Source organism: Elephantulus edwardii, unplaced genomic scaffold (genome assembly GCF_000299155.1).
Source record: "Elephantulus edwardii isolate Elephantulus edwardi_28Jun2011 unplaced genomic scaffold, EleEdw1.0 scaffold00076, whole genome shotgun sequence".
Lineage (NCBI taxonomy): Eukaryota > Metazoa > Chordata > Mammalia > Macroscelidea > Macroscelididae > Elephantulus > Elephantulus edwardii.
In genome coordinates this window covers 8510035-8531605 of record NW_006399826.1, presented here as the reverse complement: position 1 = coordinate 8531605, position 21571 = coordinate 8510035, and positions in this window count along the sequence as shown.

Below are 21571 nucleotides of genomic sequence, written 5' to 3'. Positions count from 1 at the left end.
CAGCAAGTGATTTAAATAAAAACAACCGAACAATCCACACAGATGCTTAACATAAACAAGAGCATTATCTTACAGATTCTAGTCACTTCACCCAACTCCATAAAAGAGCTTTGGCATTATACATTGTTGTTAAGTGCCATCAAGTACCAACCCTTTAAATAAAAGAACTATTAACCTTCTTTTAAGTTCATAGAGTTTGTACAAATATGTTTAAGAAGTGGGTGCCACTCCTGCTTCCAAAGCTGTCTTAATCAGTGAGCTCTACCAAATATTGTCAAACATGTGTAACCATTATGGAACATCATTCGGTATCATAGAAATACAATGCCTCCTTAGTACAGAGAAAGGACAGAACAGTGCTATACCACTTAGGAGAATGCTCATTTCAAAAACAATTAAAATCAGTCCCAAGGGCTGAGGGCCCATATGAATTTTCACATACCTTTTACTCTGGGCTCTCATTGGTCAGAAAAAAGGCTTTCAGTCAAACAAATGCTCCAGATCCAGTTCCCAACCAGCAGAGAAAAGAAAAGGATAACAAAACAAAACAAACAACGCAACAAAACAAAACAACAGCTCACCCTTCTAAGGCCACATGAGTTTCCAAAGACAGTTGAATATTTAACCTTAATTAGAAGGTAGCTTACATCTTAGGTAGTATGCAAGAAAAGCTATTTTATGCCAAGCTTGTATTAAATAAGATCTTATCTCCTAAGCCTTACACTAAGTCCAGGTATTGGGTAAAATTTCAATTTTTATGTATCAATAAGGAATCAATTATAAAAATATAATTCATAAAAGAGAAATCTTGAAGTGCAAAAGAGAAACAGTCAGGAGTAACATCTGAATAAGGAATAAATAGATTAGGTTTCTATTTGGAGAGATGTTAACAGAGTCGGTTGTTAAAGGCAAAATATGCAGTTTTGACTCCAAAAAGCAATCATTTACCAGGTTAAAAAATAAAAATATTAAAACAACAAAAGCATTGAACTCTTGGTATGTTCTAAGTCTAGTACAGAATCTACAGATCAAACACAAAATAATACAATTCAAACTCATTATGCACAAAGCAGAAGTTCATATAAGAATTCTAATATGATGTGATAAATACTTGGTGGAATCTGAGTCGCTTGGATGAAAGCATGATTTAAGCGATGACCTACAGTAAACCAAATTGAAATGTCTAATATTCCTTGGTATAGTATAGGAGAAGGTATCCAAAGACTTAGAGAAATTGACGTTAGAGTAGATTTATTAGGTTTGACCCACAGACCCACCCACAGAATTCTCACCTTTTACCACAACAATAGGGAAGAAATTTGTGATGAGAGAACCAGTATCCTTGAAGTAAGCTGTGATTGCTGTTTTATGTAATTCAAATTTGACAGTAGGAACTGCCCTAACTGAGTTAACACATCTAATTACAATGCAGCTGTTTGGACCTCATAGTGTAGAGAAAAATGGCAGCACTTAATTGCCAGAGACAAGGTGGGCATGGTTTCCATAATGAACAGCAGAGTTAAAGCAGTAATGAGGACAGATTGACTCATAAGAACTTATAGTATTAGTCATAGTATCCCTAGACATAGTATCACAAGTTATCTACTTTATCTGTACAGTGAAAAATTTCTAAATTATGAATTGGCAATCTAACTTGAATTATCAGAATTGAGTCACAATCCCTAAACTAGTTCCCAGTAAAGTCAGTTTTCTTTTAACACCTTAAGAGAAAGAGAGACTAGGTGCACTTTAGAAAGTAACCCACTACATGCTAAAAAATTACAATCCTTTTTCTACCTATATTTCTCAAAGCAATCGGAACCTTTTAGCAAGAATGAATGTCCATTATGGAAAAGGAAATAATGAGAGTGTTTAAGGATTATTGTACACTGACCCTGAACCCAGACACTCAAAATGTCACTGTAACTCACCAGTCAGAATAAAAGTGCATGGAGTTAATGTTAATGGAGCTCTATGTGATGGTATAGACTGTAGATAGTTGTGCTGTTAATCCAAAGACCACACCTCTCTGGCTGTCCTAAACCACCAGTGTGGCTTCTCAGAAAAAAATATGAGAAATCTCCTCCTGTGTGATTCATAGCCTCAGAAAATCTAGAGTGTCAGCTATGAATTCCTCTTGACAGATATAAATTCTTTCTTGATGATTGTGTTGAGCTCAAATCTGTCTCACAATGTATCCAGTGAGTCACTGAACCCTTTCTATAGTGTTTCCGTCACTTCCAGAATACTAAATTAGCACAGATATAATCAACAAGTGGCAAAAATACCATATTTGATTGGTGACATTTAGAATAGGGAACATAGTGATAAGAAAAACCCAAAGTCAAAGGAATACCATAATCCAGAAAGGATTCCAGAGATTACTTTTCCCATCAAGAATTTAATGGACATAGGAATAAAGATTTTAATCACATTTCCATTCAACCTGTCTATTGATTTGTGACAAAAACAAACAAACAAACAAACAAAATGTATATTACTCTAAACTTAATAAAGTGATGACTACAAGTGTGGGAATTTTTTTAAGAGTAATTATTTCACCGCCCCAACAAATGAATGCATTTCCTGGTATTGATCTATCCAATGCCTTTTCCTCAATTCTAATTTCTAAGGGCTACCAAAAGCAGTTTTTCTTCAGGTGCCAAGGCCATCAGTACATATTTACAGTCCTACATCAAGGGTATATCAACTTTCCAGGCCTATGCCGTAGTTCATTTCTCAGAAATATCGATTGAACCTCTCTTCCACAAAAATCACACTTGTCTATTACATTGTTGATAATATACAGATTGAATCTTGTAAGGAAGAAATTCTAATGACTTTAGGGTTTTCGGTAGAATATTTGTGTGCAAGTAGGTTGGAAGTCACCATGTCAAAAAAATCAGATATCTTCTAATACAGTAAAATTTCTAGGCACCTAATGGTGTGAGCGTTGTCAAGTTATTCCATCGAAAGTAAAGTATTAATAGTTGCATTGCCCTTTCCTACTAAAAAAGAGGCAAAATAACTGGTATTACCTACCCTCTTTGGTTTGTGAAGGCAGTATAGTCTTCATTTGGGTGTATCATTCCATTCAGTTTAGCAAGTAATTAAAAAAGCTGCTCGTTTTGCAGGAGACCTAGAACAAAAGAGGCTATGCAGCAGATTTAGATTGTTCAGCAAACCACTCTTTCATGTGGGTCATATTATCTAGTTTATCTAATAGTACTTGAAGTGGCAATATCAGATAGAGATGTTGTCTTGCGTGTTTGTCAGACCTCTATTTATGAATTACAATGCAGAATTTTAGAATTTGGAGCAAAACCTCTGCCATCCTATGCAGATAATTACTCTTTTTGAAAAATAGTTTTTGCTTGTTACTGGGACTTGGTAGAGACTGAATTCTTAGTTATGGACTACTCAGTCACTATGTGGCCTGTGCTGTCCATTATAAATTGTGTCATAAATTTATATTTGCAAAGTACAACTCCATAATTAAATAGAAATGGTATAATTGAGCTTGTATTCATTCAGGACTTAAAAGCACAAGTACGTTTTTTGAAGATGTGACCAAATGGCCGTGCTACCCAAACTGGGTATATCACCTTTTCTCTTCTAGTTTGCATATATGACCTCATATATAATTGTTTATGATAATTTGGCAAAAGAAAAGAAAACTCATGTTTGGTCCAAATGCTGCTCTAATGGGGACAGTGGTAGTATTGTTACACTTTTTTTTGGACCTCCCTGAAGGATGATGGTGAAGAAAAATGCTCTCATTAACCAGAACTCCAAGCATGTGATTGTTTGCTTTTCTTAAAAGGACAAACAGCCAGTCGTTTGGTTGAACACTCAGGGTCTTGGTCCACAATTTGAAAGGAACTTGATTTAAAAAAAAATTTAAAAAAATGACATGATGGTATATGGAAAGTCTCTGAATGTATAAAAGAGGTTAAGATATTTGTGACTTATATGAGTGCTCACTGAAATGTACTTGACAGAGTGAACATTTAAAAGCAAGGATATAGAAAATATTATTGAAATTAGTTATAGTGTTCCCTCAGCTACTTCTGTTGTTGAGTGAGCTCATAAGCAAAGTGGTCATTGCAGCAGAGATAGAGTTTACATATGGACTCATCAATATGGGCTTCCAGTAACCAAGACCAACTTAAGAACAGCCATTTCTGAATGCCATGCCTTGACTATAGTAAAGTAAAATTCATTAGACTCACTGTTACATAGTTGGTTTGATGCATAGTCACTTTCTATATGGTTTTGAAGGTTGTAAATCATAACAGGAGGAGATCTTCGAGTTAGCATTAAAACTCACTATGTATTAAACCATCGGAAGTCCTCAGCCGCTCCAATATAGCACTGGTTCTTATGGTGGATGTTTATCAAGCATTATGTAAAGTACAATGTTTTTATATAAATATATATAAATATAAAGGCACACATACACTCATTTTATTTATTTTCTCAAGAATCCAGTCTAAGACAAATTCACAAATCAAATAGGATAGAAGCATATATTAGTGAATGATTAGAAAAAAATGAAATTATTCTTACATAATCTTACTGATTTTTTATTGTGCTTATGCAAATCCAGGTTGGGAAATTGTCTGGAGCAGCTGAATTCTACAAAGGTTTGTTGTCTGGTTCTGGTGAGGATTAGGGTGGAATGTTTACTCACCAATGGATGTGAATTGATTTTATTTGGCTTGCTATTTGAAAAGGCTTTTGGTCTCCAGTATGGAACTGGAATCCAGATTGGGAAGTTATCTGGAGCAGCTGGATTCTACAGAGGTTTGTTTTCTGGTTCTGGTGAGGATTAGGGTAGAATGTTTACTCACCATTGAGTGAGTTGATTTTTATTCAGCCTCCTATTTAAAAAGACTTATGGGCCCTCAAGCCTGTAGCCCTTGGGTCTGGTTTTAATTATTTTTGGTCAAACATTCATCTAAGTTGGTTAGCACTTGTCTTTCCATTTGCTGTACAAAGGGAACTGGTTACTGTGATTCTAAACACTGTGACACCAATGTGTGAAATGTGATAATGGTTAGCCATAGTGGACAGTGTTTGGTGGAGCTCTCTGATTAAAACAAGCTTAGAAGCAGGATTGGTATCCACTTCCAAAAAAAGCTTGACCCTGGAAACTCTATGAACTTGGAGAAATGATCAAAGTTATACAAGTGTTCAGGTCGCTATAAGTTGTTTACAACTCAACGACACTTAAAAACAACAACAACAACATGCTTGGACTAGGAGGCAGTCGTCAGAACAGAGAAAGGAAACACTGCAAGGTTCAAAATCGAGAAGGGTATGTGCCCAGGATGTGTTTTATCTCAATACCTTTTTTCCCCCTTTTCAATCTATATGTAGAACAGATCACCTGTGGTATCAGGATTGGAGGAAGACTCATCAACAATCTACTTTATGCAGATGACACATTTCTGCTTGCTGAAACTGAGGAGGACCTGAAGTGCTTGCTGCATAAGGTCAAGGACTGTAGCCTTCAATATGGATAGAAGTTCAACATCAAGAAAACAAAGATTCTCCCCTTTAAGCTGATTAGAAGCATCATTACAGATGGTGAAGAGATCTTGATTGTTAACAGCTTTAGCTTTCTTGGCTCCACAAATCAAAAGGTGAATTACATTGGAAAAGTCTGTTTTCAGGAACCTCTCCAGTTTACTGAAGAGCAATAATTTTAGTCTGGAGACTTAGGTGCACGTGATCCAGTCCATAATTTTCACAATTACTTGGAATACTTTAGGAAGCTGGATAATGCTTAGGAAGGAAAGAAAGAGAATTTATTCCTTTGTGCTGTGGTGCTGGAGAAGAATATTGAATATACCATGGACTACCAGGAGAGGGGGAAAAAACAAAAAAGCAGGTTCATTCTGGAGAGGGTGAAACCAGGCTGCTCCTTGAAGGTAAGAATTCTAAGGCTTCATCTGACATATTTTGGGCATGGTGCAAAGAGGAATCAGTCCTTTGAGAGGGGCATCATGTTTGGAAGGGTAGAAGGACAGCACAAGAGAAGAAGACCCTTGATGAGGTGGATAGGTTCAGTGACTGGGGTAATGAGGGTAGGTGTGTCAGTCAAAGACAAGAAGGTTAGCTCAAGATAGAGCAGATTTCAGGGCTATTATACATAGGGTGGCTATGAATCACAAGTGACTTGACAGTACATAGTAACAACAACAACAAACAACTTATGTGTTTCTCTTTGAAATAATTATCTATAGTAGTCTATGAATCAGTCATCTAAACTTCAAAGAAATATTTTTTAGAAAGAAAAAAAACAGAGGAAGTTTGTTTTTTGTTTTGTCCACCAGCATCATAAAATGCCCTTTACCTTGCTCTTCACGGTCCTTTTCCCTCAAATTACACAACCCCAAAATAAGTGATATCATTCCCAGGTGTATCTATAGATAAATGAGTTCTCCCAAGCACTGAATAACGTTCAATCTATTTCTCCTCAATTTAAATCTCTCATATCTGAACAGGTGGTAGAGAAAATAAAAATAGTTTGGATTCTGCCAGTCTCCATTGAAATCCTAACAGTCAGGAAGCTGTAAAGACCCTGAAAAGACAAATGAGGTCAACGCAACATCTGAAAATAGCCAGAAGTCAAGAAGTCCCATAATAGGAAGCTGTAGAGTGCTACCCAAACAGATGAACAGAGAAATCAAGCTGAGAGAAGAGCAGAAATGCTGCTGATTACTTTGTTCTAATATAAATCATTCTGTTCGGGGCTTTGTTGGTATTGCAGTCTCTAGTGTATGTGCTATGCTGGGAACCTCTGGTCATATCTGATTAGAAAGGTGCAGTTGTCAGAGCAGTTCTACTCTTTGGGAATGTGAAGTGATGAAATATCAAAGTCAATATTTTTGCCAATCTTTCCTGCCCTTTGCAGTCTCATATCTCTCCAGGGGCCTAAAATCTGCTGGTCCTGGAGCTGATCCATGTGTGACTGCCAACATAGCGCCTCTGAGGAGCGCCTGAGTGTTTGATTCCACACTGGGCAGACAAACATGCTTCCCTGTGTTCTCCCCAGCGAGTGGAGGAAACTCCAAAGACAGATGCCACCATGAAGTGAAAAGGGTTGGTTGTGACTTTATTTCCTCATTTTCATTCCCCCACCGAAATTGAATGTAAAATCAAACTGGTTTGAAGAAAGTGATAAAAGAAAAATTCAAATTTAGTGCTTAGGGCCCTGTTGTGGAGAAAATGCTGCAAAATTCAGTTGAATAAAATTTATCCTGGTTGAGATCAACTTTTAGCAGCATTTTCTTCCTTTGACTTTTATTTAGGTATTTATTCTAAAACCTGGATATCCTATCAGTGATCTTTCATCAGTCACATCCAAAGAAACATCTGAATTTTCTTGTAAACGGTTTCTCTTTCTATTTTTCCTCAGTCTTTACAATCCCTTCAAGTTATGCTTTTGTCCCATGCATTTGAAATGTAAAGCAATTGTAAACGTTATGTGATTTTTAGCCATTTTCTGGATGAGACATCTTAAAGAATGTGACAGGAGAACTGCGGATAGTAGTTGAGGGTGATTTTTTAGTTTAGACTTGGCAAAGAGGAATAAGCTGCTTGTTTATCATTCATGGCAAGGGTGTATAGCAAATGGAACTTTTATATTTGCTAGAGGAAATGCAAAATGGCACAACCACTTAGGAAAACTGTTGTCAATTTCCTATAAAGTTAAATATACACTTAGCAAATAACCCCTCAACTTCACTCTTCTATATCTACCCAAGTAAAAGAAAAACATGCACACATAAAAACTTGTTCTCAAATCTTCATAGCAGTTTTGTTCACAGTAAGCAAAAGAGAAAAGGAAAAAAAGATCACTCTGCATTTAATTGAAATAAGCATCAAAAGGTGAATGAGTAAACAAAATGTACAACCACCTGATAGAATACTACTCATCAATTAAGAGAACAAAACAATAAAACATGCAATGCCCTGGTTATATCTTTAAAGCATCATGCTGAATTAAAGAGATCAGATACAAGAAATATATACAATATGTAAAAAATTCTAGATAATTTAAACTGACAGAAGTCGTGGTTTCCCTTTAGTGCACTGGAAGGTCATAAACTTTTTAGAGTGATGGGTTTGTTTTATAAATTGACTGCAATGTTGGTTGAACATGTATAAAATTGTCAAGACTCACAAACATATAAATTTGAAATGCATGTATTTTATTACTCATACATTTTATCTTAAGTTAAAATAGGTCTCTTACAGTGATAAAGGAACTCTTATACATTGTTGGTGGGATTGTAAAATGGTGCAACCATTCTGGAAGGCAGTTTGGTACTTCCTCAAAAAAGGTGAACATAGAAATTCCATATGACCCAGCTATTCCACTACTTGGAATATACCCTGAGAAAATGAGAACTGAGGCACAAACAGAGATTTGTACACCAGTGTTCATAGCAGCATTATTCACCATTGCAAGAACATGGAAACAGCCCAAATGTTTAGCCACAAATGAATGGATTGAGAAATTATGGTACATTCATACAATGAAATACTATGAAGCATGCAGGAGTAATGACTTTGTAAAGTATTACCTAACTTGGGAGGGACTGGAGAGCATCATGCTGCGTGATCTAACTCAATCCCACAAGGATAAATATTGTATAAAACCATTATTGTAAAATGAGCATAAGGATCCAAGGGAGGGGAGAGGTTGGAAGCAGAGGGATGAGGATGTGAAGGGGGAAGGGGGGAAATGGAAAGAATTTGTTCTTGAAAACAATGTATTCAAATTTTGTAAAAAAACTATTAGAATTATTTAAAAAAAAAGATAACAAGATCATTTCCTTAAAAAAAACAGTCTCTTGTGATTTCAAAGCAAACTGTGGTGGCATAGCCATTAGAGAGCTCCTAACCCGAAGGTGATGTCTTGCTCCGGGTTGGAAACTATCAGCATCTCTAGGGAAGAAAGATGATAAATCTTCTCCCTCAGCTTGGAGTTGATTCTGACTCCACTGTGATGATTTTGTGCTTGAATTTGAATAACAACTCAGTTCCATCTGGTCGGAATCTGGTCGGAGCTGACTGGTGACCCTTGAGCGTATTTTTGGAGGCTGAAAGCCATGGTGGAGAGATTGCCCATCTTTCTCCCAATGAGCTGTGGGTGGATTCGTATTGCCTGCACAGAGCAGCCTCTGAGTTACCAGAACATCTTTCTCAGGACAATGCCAGTTCATTCGCTTGTGCAATTTGAAAACAGATTCTTGTTTGTTTGTTCAATTATTGCAGCTTGAGAAATGCTGAGAGTCTTCTTTAGTTTTGAGTTTCTAACTCCAGGTCTTTGCACATTTCATTTTGACATTTTTCTATGCTTTTCAAGCAGCGCTTTGGGATCTTCCGTCTTGCTCTTCCACTTCGTCATTTTATCCTCTTATGTTTAGATGAGGGGTGGAATTCATATTAATCACAGAGGAGACTGTCAGTTGCTCAAATGCACTCTCACACTCTGTTTTTCCACACGTCTGTGTGGGTGCGTGCACACACACACACATGCAGGCTCATAGGCAACTCATTCTTTCACTCTAGAATGAAAATTACTTTATGTTACTAATCTTAAAGGAAGTTTGAAATGATTCATAAATATAATCAAGGAAAAGGTATTTAGTAAGACTGATGATTCAGACACAATATAAATAAAATCTTAAACTTGGGAGGATCTGGAGAACATTATGCTAAGTAATCTAACTTTATCCCAGAAGGAGAAATACTGTATAAGACCATTATTGTAGAAACAGAAAGATAACTAGTAAAACGTGTATGAGGACCAAGGGAGGGAGTGCAGGAGCAGATGGGTGAGGAAGGGCAGGGGAGTAACCACAGGATCGCACAATTTGATAGGTAGAGGGAGGAGTGGGTAAAGGAAATGGGAAAGATCCGGTGTGAAACCTTACAAGTAAACCAATATAAACAAAAATTTGATTTTTAAAAAACCAAACCCATAAAATAAGGGACACAATTTGAAGATACCAACATTGACATTTGTAAGCCTTAATGTTGAAAGGTGGTGGTGTTCTGTGCTGTTGAGTCAAGTACGACTCATAGCAACTCGATGAACAACAGATGTGAATCCTCTTCTATCCTGTACCATATTCACAATCTCTGAAACACTGAAGCCCATTACTTCAGTCACTGTGTCAATCCACCTGGTTGATGGTCTTCTTCTCTTTCACTGTCCTTCCAACTTCCCAAGCATGATGTCCCTCTACCTTCCCAAGCATGATGCCCCTCTTCATGAAATTGCCTCTTCTAGCAACATGCCCAGAGTAGGTGAGGTGAGGCTCTATTATCTTGGCCTCCAACAAGAACTTTGGCTGCACTTTCTCCATTACACATATGTCTGTTCTTTTGGCGGTCTATGGAGGCTCAGTGCTCCCCTCCAACACCACAGATTAAAGGCATCGATTCTTCTTCTGTCATCCTCATTCATTGTCTAGTTCTCTGTTGCATTGTAATTGATTAAAAAGACCATAGCTTGAATCATGTGTCCTTTAGTCCTCATAATAACATCACTGTTCTTCAATAATTTGGAGTGTTCCCTGACTACAGAATTTTCCAATGCAGTACATCTCCTGATCTCCTCACTGTTGATATAGCATATAGTGATTGTGGATCAGTTAGATGAAGTTGTTGACAGTTTCAATCTTTGCTCCATCTATTATATTGTTGCCTATTGGTGCAAACCATGTTCTATGTATGTTGTTCAACCATTCAAACCATGTTGAATATTGTAGCCTTTGATTTTCTGCAGCAAGTACTTCAAGTCCTCCTCACTTTCAGCAAGCAAAGGTGTGCCATCTGCATAATCAAGGTTATTTCTTTAAGCAAAAGGCTTTTTAGTTGTTTATTTGTCTTATTGCTATGCTTAAAAAAGTTCATATATACTGTTTCACATTATTCTTCACTTATATTGTGCTTCGTACAATCATTGCTGTGCAATATGTTTTATAAAATTAATCACCATTGGACCCTGCCTATCATTACCCTGTCTTTTTCACCTGGGTATTTCCCATCTCGTTCCCCTCACCCCTCCACCCACCAAACTGTGTAATCCTGTGGTTTCACTCGTACTCATCCTCAGTCCTCTGCTCCCATCCCTTCCCCCTTTGGGTTCCCATACATGCTTTACTAGTTATCCTTCTATTTTTCTAATAATCATCTTATGCAATATTTGTTCTTATGAAATTGAGTTGGTTCACTCAACATAATGCTATCCAGTCTCTCCCAAATTACATAGTATCTTGAAATCATTGTTTCTAAGGGCTGCATAGTATTCAATTGTGTGAATGTACCACAATTTCTCACTCTATTCCATTATAGTTGGACCTTTGGGCTGTACCCCAAGGAAAATAGAAGTGGCACATGAATGGAGATTTGTACACTAATATTAATAGCAGCGTTATTCACCAACTCAAGAAGGTGGAAACAGCCCAAATGTCCAACCATAATCAAGTTTTTAATGAGTCTTACTTCAATCCTGATGCTACATTTTCTTCATAGAGTTGAGCTTTTTAAATAATTTGGTCAGTGTATAGATTGAATAGGTATGGAGAAATAATGCAGCACTGAAACACTCTTTTCTTAATTTAGGCAACTAGGATCTGGCCCTGATGAATATCTTATTTATTTGTTTATTTTTTAAAGTTTTTCATTTGTTGCCTCTTATTGTCAGCATCTTTACCAATTGCATTATTCTCTGTCTTTGAGGGTTGTGGTGGGAATGATGGCATCATCATACTATGCCCTGAAACAAAGTAGGTAGGATTTTATGTAATAGAAGAAATCTCCAAACAAACAAAAAAAAAACCCCAAAAACTCCTTGCTACTCATAACAGAATGGATAGAGTTAATGAACTGGTTGCCACTCATTGAGTCTGAACCAACTCAGAGCAAACATGCCAGTGGATTCCCAAAGGCACTGGACATGTTGGTAGATTCTAACTTCCAGAGAGCCACCAGCTTTGCGTGAGCAAAGTAACTCCTTACAGACTACACAACCAAAGCTCTCCTGTCATATAACTAATTGTTGCTGCTGAGTGCCATAGTGCCAACTATGACTGATAGTGACCCTATGAACAATTAATCTGATCACTGCCCTAATCCTGTGCCATCCTCATCATCTTTGCCACACTTGAACCCATTGTTACAGTCATCATGTCAATTTGTTTAGTTGAGGATCTTCTCCTGCACTGATCCTCCACTTTTCTGAGCATGATGTCCTTTTCCAAGGACTCATCCCTAATCACACCATGTCAAAAATACATGAGAAGATTTACCACCCTTCCTTGCAAGGAGCATCCTGGCTGCACCATTTTTTAGTACGTATTAGTTTGCTCTCTTGGCAGTCAGTGGAATATTTAGTAGTGTTCTCCAGCACCACAACCCAAAGGTATTAATCTTCTTCTGTAATCTTTATTCATTGCCTGATTTTTTAATGCATAGCAAATAACTAAAAAGGCCATAGCTTGGATCAGGTGCATCTTATACTTAACATTGACATACTTGTTCTTCGCCACTTTGGATTTTTATGAATAAAAATTTTCATTTAGACTATAGTTTATAAATATCATCATTGATGAAGAAGACACATACATGGAATGAAGAGTAATGTGAAACTAAGGTTTTCTTATTACGTGAATGTAAAAAAGAGCTAATAAAAGAGAAGAATCTAGCTTAACAACCCATGGGTATTTAATTGTGTCAATTATTAATTTTTCTTACATACACTTTTCTGTTCAGTCAATCAGTAATTAATGCTTCTAAAATGTACTCTGCATAGCACCTGCAGAAAATCACAAGTGTTAACTTTCTGGTTATGTTTCTCCAAGCACACTGTTCTACGATATTAGTGATTTTTTTCTCTCTGAAAGTCAATAAGCACTATAGTTGTTTAATTCGTAACAGCTCTAAAATTTTAAAATCTCACTTAACATTGCATCCATTTACATACTGAAATATTTCTTAATGTTTTACAGCCCATAATATCAAAGCTGTACCTTAGTTTTGATTATTCAATTCATACAATTTCCTATGAAATAAATGCAAAAGAAAGGCAAAGGAATCCAAGGAGTAATACCTGTAAAATCAATTAATTTTTTTAAAAATGGCATTATAATTGCTTAATTCAGAATGATGGAAATAAACTTCAGAGGAGAGATAACTGAGAAATCTTATCATTTTAGGAATTGCAGTGTTAAAATGCACATACATGTACATGTCTGTCTACCTCCCTATATTTGGTGATAAGAAGCTGTGCTGCAATTCTAAAGGGACATGATTGGAATCCACCAGCTGCTCCACTGGAGAAGGCAGGACAACCTCCTGTTTTGAGATTAAACAGCCTTTAAAATCCCACTGGAGGGTGAGCAATGGGTCAGTTCTGACTTGACAGCACAGGGCAGCAACAGCAACCACAACAATCTGTATCTACAAATACATAGATAGATAGGGAGCTCTAGTGATTTTGTGGTAAAGAGTTGCACTGCCAGTTCAAAGGTTCGTGCTTTGAATCCACAAGCTGCTCGACTGGAAAAAGATGGGCAGTCTCACCCCATGTGATTTAATGCATCTGAAAACCCACTGAAGAGCCAGCTATGAGTTGATTGCAATTTGATGGTACATCACAACAGCAACATAAATTGATCAAAACAAACAAAAATATAATTTATCAAAAAGAATGTATTGATGAGCATTACTGATAATCCAACATTTCATTTATTTTAGAGATCTTTTGGGAGCCTAATGGATGGTGAATTTTGCTGCCCACTCACAGGTGGTCCCTCTCTGATGGTCCAGTTTTACTAGTAGCTCTGCAGTAGAATGATGGGCGAGCTTCAGCCACACCAGCTCTGAAAACTTAGAAAGTTAGCTATGAGTTTATTCAAACTCATGGCAATGAGTTGAGTATATTTAATGTCCATAATACAGTTAGTGAAAGAGAGAAGTTTAGTACTGGGAAGAAATAAAGAAAAACAAAGTAATTCCATGACCTGAAGGATTATGTTACCAGATTATGACATGTTTCTTAGGGGGAAAAATTATATTCAAGACTTTGTATAACAAAGACTTGTATGTAAGACATTGTGTAACAGCTATGAAAATGAAAGACATACTAGTGGAGTTAAAGATTGAAAGGTGAAATATTGTAGAAAAATTAGTTTTAATCTATATTTTTAAACCACATACAATTCAAAGTAAGTTGTTAGTTAGGGTTTTGACTAAGAAAAAAATCTATACCAATTCTATAGCAAGTATAGAATTGAAGATATGACATTTTGTCAAGTGGTAGACAATGTTATAGAAAGAGTTGCTGTTGTTCTTGTATGCCGTTGAGTAGGAACCAATGCTCCAGAGGGGTTTCAGAGACAGTCTCAATTTGCATCGAAAGAGATTGCTTATCTTTCTTCAGTGGAACAGCTGGTGGATTTGAACAACGTGCTTTTGGGATTGTAACACAGTGTCTTAACATCAGATCACCTAGAAACAGTAGGTAAACATAACATTAAAAATATGCATGGCATTTGATTGCTAAGTATTACTGGGGAGACAAGTTACATATATATAGCACCAATGGCTAAACAATACAGTTAGTGATTATTGACAAAGAAGAAAATTTCTCAGGAGAGAAATTCCCAAGTTATCAAGGTCTCAGAAGCAGTTAAGATAGGATTTAAGAATGGGAAATTTATGAGAGAGAAATAAAGAAAGGAAAGGAAAACAACACAAAACACAAGAAAACAAAACCTGACATGAGTAAACCAAACAGAAACATTGAATGAGATAAATTCCAGAGATGTGAACAAGAACCACGTCATGGAAGGTCTACTGTGCAGACATATTTAGAAGACATGATTGGGTCAGAGAGTCATAAGGAATTCTGTAGGATTTTTCCTCTGAGATCAGATGTAATAATCTGCCTTATGAAAAGACTATTCTTTATGGAGGAAGCAAATAAGAGAGTCTCAAGCAGACAGGAGCTGAGTCATAGAAGAAATATATCACATTTATTTCATAATGGAAGTGACAGTGCCTTCTCTAAGGTGGAAGAGAAGGTAATGCTTGGAGAGGATTAGAGAATAGAGAGGAATTAATAGGAATTGGTACCAGAAATGAGAACCATTTGTTGTCATCTTCCTCACCTGCATCCTGTGAGATTCTCACGTTGTAATCTTCTTTCTGCTTTTACAGGTGTGTAAGAAGGTGCTTTCATTTTGCTTCTCGATGTGCTGCACACTTAATTCAATACTGCGTGTGTGTGTGTGTGTGTGTGTGTGTGTGTGTGTGTGTGGGTGTGGGTGTGGGTGTGTAGTGTGTGGTGAGGTGAGAGAGAGATGGATGTGGGAATATCTGCTCCAAACACAGGGAAATCTTCTGATAGTCGTGCCACATCCTGTTGGCTGAACATAGATGGCTGTCATCCTTCATTAATAAAATTTAACTGTAAATCTCCCTGCTTCCCACAGGAGGGCCTTTTAAACATTCTGTCAGGGACCTGCAGAGGATATCTAGTAGTGAGTCAATCAAGAAGCACCATGGACTAGTAGCAGAATGCATGCAAGTTTTTAAAGTATCTATTTTGAAGGCACTGTTATGAGCTGTGTACCATCTCTTCTGGCAATTTCCAACTGTAGATATACCTGGTAGCCTTGTCTATAGAGATTTGTACTAACATAAAGGTCATACATCTCTTATAGATCAAATCCACCAGCTAGTCCTTGGGGGAATGATGATCTCTTCTCATGTGATTTATAAGAAACAGGAAATGTGATTCACAGGAAACAGAATGGAAGATGAGCTATGAGTTGGTTGCAATCTGGCAGCAGTGAATAAGCTTCATATATCCAAATCCTTATGATATGAGAGCCATTCATTGCTATGGAGGTGGAACTACTTCATAGGGGACATTCTCTGATTTTCTGAAGCTTTAATTTGCATGAGAAAAGATTGTCCATCTTTACCCTGCAGAGGATTTGTAAACTCAGACTGGTAGAGAGGCAAAAGGTTGAGAATTAGTAGTGCAATCCTCTAGGCCAGCAGATTTCCCTACTGTTATATTGTTGTTGTTGTTGTTGTTATGTGCCATCGAGTCACTTGCAACTCATAGTGACCTTGTACAAGAGCCCTAAATGCCGTTCTATCCTGTGCCAACCTCACCCTCTCAAACACACTCATTCCCACCACTCCAATCACAGAATCAATCCATCTCATCAAAGGTCTTCCTCTCCTTCATTGTCCCTCAACTCTCCCAAACATGATGTCCCTCTCCAAGGACCAGTCCCTCCTTGCAACATGTCCAAAATATGTCAGACGAAGTTTCAGAATCCTTGACTCCAAGGAGCATTCCGCCTTCACCTTCTCCAGGACAAACCTGTTTGTTCTCCTAGCAGTTCATGATATATTCAACATTCTTCTCCAGCACCACAGCTCAAAGGCATCAATTCTCTTTCTATCAACCCTATTCACCGTCCTACTCTCTGATGCATTGCACATAATTGCAAAGACTATAGCCCAGATGAGGCGCAGTGTTATATTGGCGATCGGAAATCTCAATCATAGAACAAGTTATAACAGACATAACCAGATGTAAAAAACAGAGTGACTTTACAGTTGCAACAAGTGTGTTTCATGTCTCTTATATACAAAATGATTTGGCTCTCAAGTGTAGAATGATAAAATGTATATGTAACCTACAATACTCATGTTGTTATAGTCTCAATGATACCTACATTATTGCCTTATGTATGCGCTGTATGCTGTACTTTTCATTATTATTAAAATTGAAATTTCCTTATTTAAAAACAAAATGACTCCCAACAATGTATGCTTCAACTCATAGACAGCAGGATCCAATCTTATAAACGACAAATCTCTTGAGTGTTGCATTATCTCTGTGTTTAGTTTTCTTTTCAAAATATCACTGTGAAGTATACCACAACTCTTGAATGCAGCAAACTTAGGACTCGTGGTGACTTAGTTATAATAGCAGCAAGAAGCAAAAAAAAGGATCAATTCTGATGTGCAACAAAGGTTGTTAACCAACATGAAGGTGGAAATACTGTGAATGTTATTGGTCACAATTTAGGCCTGTTCACACAAGGTCCAGATTGTAAAACATCCTGCTGCACAGACTGTATCCTGGACATTAAGCAGCACATGGCTGTTTGTTGATATGTTTTCTGTCTGTCAGTCTTCAACAGCTTGCCTTTGAAAGTGTTGCCAACATTTCTCCAATCTCTTTTCCCACCCTCCCAGCCTCAACTCCCTCATCCTTCCCTCACCACTCCTCCACCCCCACCCCCTGCCGTGCCCCTAGTGCTAGAGACCTGTGCAATATCATTTTCCGCATAATGAAATCTGGAGTGACATTAATATAAGTGTAATTTTATAGAAGGGAATGGGCCTGGCTGATAGTTTCTACCTGCTGTGTTTTGATGATAGACATCGGGATGTCACCATCTGTGTAATGAAATTTCACCTCCGTAATGGTTCAGATTATCAAACGCTCTTCCAAGCTGGCTCTGGGAATGGATTTATTTATTTATTTACGTATTTATTTATCAGGAAACGGGCACCGTAGGCCTGTTCATCTTAGAAGGGATGGGTGAAGAGGGTATTGCATGCATTAAGCAAAGTAAAAGAAAAGGGACTCTAAACATTTGCTACTAACCTACAGATGCATTGATCATGGATGAACTTACTATTTTCTGTCTCAGATACGAGTCTTTTTGATTCTGAATGAACCCCCAGAGCTCTCTAATTGTAACACATCAAACTGCTAGGTTAATTCCAGGTGAGTGTAAAGTGAAGGTAAGTAACATGCATTGAGTACCTATTAAATAAATGTTTATACATAATCTTATTTAATTTTCACAAATATGTTGCTAAGTCTAAAGTCCTAAGGTCTAAATACAAAACGCCATTGCAATACTCAGTCCAAGTTAGGTGCTGTCACCCTCTTAAGCAAAAATGAGATATCGCTTAATCAACTTCACAGGAAGACCCAGAGGTAAAACAATTTTTAATGCATATTGGTTTGCTTCCCCAATTCATATTCTCTTCATTACTCCTAACAGACCCCAAGCACAAAAGGTGAAATTGAGGCAGGCGAGTTGCATTTATCAGTGAAGATTTCCAATATGACCAGCCTCCTCAATATGATCCAATTTATTCAAATGGTATATAGGCTATGGCTCCAGTGCTAGCAATGACCTAGAACATCCTTGTTTTCTGTTTACTTACTGCCTAGCTGAAACAATGTCATTAAGAAGATAGAGAAGATAGGAGAGAGGATAAATATTGATAGAAAATCACATCAGTTAGATTGCAAACTGCTCATTCTATTATATCACAAATCCATCCGTGTATGAATACTTAGAACGACGGTTCAGATTACATCCACAAAACAAATACGCATTTTTTGATAATCAATTTCTGAACATTATGACTACTGATATCTCCTACCCTTTTTATTTAAAAGGGAAAATACTGTAACATTATTTTATGATGGCAGGTCCCACCCTTCTTTCTCTCTTAATTTTTATTTCAACCCCAGAAAAAGAGACACCAGCTAACAGCAAATTAAATTAAAAAAGAAAAAGAAGAAGAAGCTTTCAAATATCCAAAACTCTGTTTCAACATTTTTAAATTGGTATGAATTCTGCAAATTCTAGGTGTGCAAAATATGGTAGATAATAGTTAAATCATGAAAATTTAAATCATGTACCTTGTTTTACAATTAATTCATTTTAACAAGCGGTTCCTTTTGTGATGTTTTCATTCACTTGAAAGAAAAAGGGTAGAGTAAGGGGTAGTTAATTATGTAAAACACAAGGCCACTGATGTCTCAATCTGTAGGAGTATGTGGATGGTATGAAATTTTCAACAGAATCCTTAGAACTGTCTGAGAATCAAGACATACCTAAGTGCAACTCTCATTTAACCTCCTCCTTGACAATACCATACTTTGTCTTTCTCTATCTTCTGCCCTTACAGGTGTAGTTGACCCCACAGCACTTGGTTGCTTGGTTTATATTGCATCCTGTGTGCTTGTCTCACATCCAGATTTCATTGGAGACTCTGCTAAAGTGAGTTACTACATGTACTTATCTTTCGTCTGAGATATTTTAGTTAACATCATTAGGGTTACATTTGCTCAAGAATTTTTTCTAGTCCACACTTCAATGTTTCCACTATTCTGTGTCATCTCGGGTTCTCAGATTCTCCTAGTTTAAGCTCTGAGCTTTTATTCAAGATCTCAATCAGGAGTATTTGTGGCTGGAGGTTCCACGAAATTGCCTTGATCATCTTTTTAAGTGAACTGAGTGTAGAATCAAAGAGTCAGATGTGCTTAATACCTGGACAGATGGCCCAAGAGTCAGTGGAGTGTGAAACCAGCAATGTTTTGTAGGTGGAGAGCACATGCTTACCTACTTTAGCATAAACAAACCCAGTGGTATAGGTTTGTTTATTCACAGGGGGTAAGGATAGAGGTGGGGGACAAGTTTGTTTTCTTGACGTCTTCCATCTGGGTTGTGTACCAAAAAACTCTGTTAACTCAAGATTGAAATATTCTGCTTTCCGAAGCCTAGATGTTTCCTGTACTGGAGACCAGAGACAAGAATTTTGGATACTGACCGGGATTGAATGCCGCCTCCTAATGGTTTTTGCCTATATCTGCGTTCAGTTAAAATCTCCCAAAGACATCTCGCATTTTAACTATGCCATTTGATTTTCTCTCAGAATCAAACCTAACTCTGTCCACTCTTACGGAATCATTAAAAGAAGGATGAAGAATGTATGTTTCTGAGTTGTGTTTACTTTGAACAACCAGCCAGTTACTTTATAGTTGAATCTGACACCCACAATGTCATGTGTGTCAGAGTAGAACCCTGTTCCATGGAATTTTCAAGAACTGATTTGCAAATCTTCCTTAACAAGTCTTCCTTCTGAGGGCACCTTTGGGTGACACAAACTGTTTGCATCAGAAACTCTGTCAGGTTCTTTCAATTCTTCCAACTGGATTTATATTACCCAAGACATGCTGATCAAAGCCCAAATCTCATTAATAAATGTATTGTCTTTTTTTATAAGTTTCTAATTTCAGCAGAACAATTCACAATTCCTCTTTAGGAAAACAATACTTTCAATTTTTTCTTCTTGATGTTGAGATGCAGTCCATATCGTAGGTTTTCTTTTTCAGTCTTCTGCAGCAAGTGCATCAAGTCCTCCTCACTTTCAGCAAGCAAGGTTGCAACATCTGCATAATGCAGGTTATTGATGAGTCTTCCTCTGATCCTAACGTCACATATTTCTTCTTAGGGTCTAGTTTCTTCGGTAATTTGGTCAGCATACAGATTGAATAGGTATAAAGAGAGGTTACCATCCTGATGCACACCTTTCTTCATTTTAAACCACATAATGTACCCTTGCTCTATTCACATAATAGACTCTTGGTCTAGAGATAGTTTTCACATGAATACAATTAAGTGTTCAGGGATTCCCATTCTTAATGTTAGTGATGTAGTTTGCATAGTAAATAAAGCATAAATAAACAGTTTTCTGGTATTCTTAACTTTCAGCCAGGGTTTATCTTATTTGAGGACTTTCTTCTTCATTGAATCTGATTAATGATCCCATCCCACCAGATACTTTAAGTCTCTTCACAGTTACAGTGATAACTTGCTCTCTTTTTATAAATTAAATTTGGCAGTATAAGCAGATCAAGTGTAGTTTCTTTCACACTGCGTCTGAGATCAACTCTGTTATGACTTATAATTGATGTTCAGTTGTGTTTCTAGGACTGTAAATCACATTGGAGGAGATTGTTCACCTTTCTTCCACACAGCCATTGTGTTAACAGCACTACTTGCTATGATCTATTCAACCAGTGGTCCCTGGGCTTGGGGTCATTTTATGAAAAATACTCTAGAAGAAGGGATGAGCCTGAATATGTGAGTTCTCAGTAGGTTGGTGGTAAGAAGATGTGCTGCTAATCCAAAGGCACATTGTTCCACTCTACCAGATGCTCTATGGGAGAAAGATAGGCCATCATTTCCCATGTGGTTTATACAGCCTCAGAAAACTCCCTGGAAGGTCTGCTATAAGTCAGTGTTTACTCAATGGCACATGCCATACGATCAAGTTGTGTTTGTCAACTACAATCTCCATAATTTCCTATTTTCATAAATTCTAGCTGGGCTTGAATAAGATGTCAACATAACTCAGGAAAATGTGGGGAAGCATAAGGAGGCAGTAGCCATAATTTATATAAGAATTTATAGAATCTTTGAAGTAACAAAGGATCTTTGGTTTCAGAACAAGTGAGGGGCTAATAATAAGGTAAAGCAGAACATGACTGTGAGAATGGAAGTAAGGAAAAAGGGTCAGAACTATGGGGGCCTCATTAGCTTACTGCCAAATCAGAAACGAGGGCTGTATGTTACAGCTGTTGAAGCTCGAGAATTTTCAAATTAGTTCAAGTACATTGGCATTAAGAATTACCCGGACACTTTGC